Raw genomic sequence first — 1,514 nt, 5'->3', positions numbered from 1 at the left:
ATACTTTTATATACAATATGTAATGTAAATAAACATATAACATGTGTAAAAACACAGTAGTCATAAATATAAATATATAAATTAAAATACATATAATGGAATATTATTTAACCATGAAAAAGAAGGAAATCCTGCCACTTGGAACAACTTAAATGAATCTTGAAGGCATTATTCACTTATTCTAAGTGAAATAAGTCATAGAAAGACATGTATTTTATAATATTACTTATATGTGAAATCTATAAAAGCTGATTTCACAGAAATAGAGATGGGAGAATGGAGAGATATTGGTTAAGGTGTACAAACTGCCAGTATAAGATGAATATATTCTGGATGAGTAGATTAAATGTTCTTACAATAAAAAGGAATGGTTAAAAAAAGGGAATGGTGATTTTTTAAAATAAATTTTACTTATTTATTCATTCATGAGAGACACACACACAGAGAGAGAGAGAGAGAGAGGCAAAGACACAGGCAGAAGGAGAAAACAGGATCCATTCAGGAACCTGACATGGGACTCATTCCAGGTCTCCAGGATCATGCCCTAGGCTGAAGGTGGCGCTAAACCGCTGAGCCACCGGGGCTGCCCAGGAATGGTGATTATGTGATGTGATAGAAATGTTAGCTAATGCACGGTTGCTATCATTTTACAATAAACAAAACAAATCAACATTTTTGTGCACCTTAAACTTACACAATGGTCTATGTCAATTATGTCTCAACAACCCTGGAATAAATAAATACATTCACATTGTACATTCACATTGTATTGCAACCATCACCAATATCCAGCCCCATAATTCTCATTTTGTAGAACTGAAACTCTGATGCTCATTATACGATAACTCCCCATTTTTCCACTTTCCCCAGCCCTTAAAACCATTATTATACTTTCTGTCTATATGATTTTTAATACCTAAGTACTTCTTAAAAGTGGAATCATACAGTATTTGTCCTTTTGTGACTGGCTTATTTCACTTACCCTAATGTCCTTAAAGTTCATCCATGTTATGGTGCAGAATTTCCTCCCTTTTTAAGGCTGAATAATGTTTCATTGCACGCATATACCACACTTTACATACCCATTAATCTGTCAGTAAATACCCTGGATTACTTCCACATTTTGCTAACATGAATAATGTTGCTATGAACATGGGTGTACAAATGTTGCTTTGAGGCCATGTTTTTAATTATTTTGGGTATATATCCAGAAGTGGAATTGTTGGATTATATGGAAATTTGATTTTTAATTTTTTTGAGGCACTGCCATGCTGCTTTCTACAATGACTGGGTTATTTTACGTTCCATCAACAGTGCACAAGGGATTCAATTTCTCTACATTCTCTACAACACTCGTTATCTTTTTGTTTTGAAAATAGCTCTCCTGACAGGTATGAGGTATTTTCTATGTTTTGACAGTAGCCATCCTAATGGGTGGAGGCAATGTCACATTGTAGTTTTGATCTACATTTCCATAATTATTAGTGATGTTGAGAGTCTTCTCACGTGTTTAT

Source organism: Canis lupus, unplaced genomic scaffold, assembly GCF_011100685.1.
Source record: "Canis lupus familiaris isolate Mischka breed German Shepherd unplaced genomic scaffold, alternate assembly UU_Cfam_GSD_1.0 chrUn_S1735H1931, whole genome shotgun sequence".
Taxonomy (NCBI): Eukaryota; Metazoa; Chordata; class Mammalia; order Carnivora; family Canidae; genus Canis; species Canis lupus.
Note: the sequence above shows the minus strand (reverse complement) of the source record.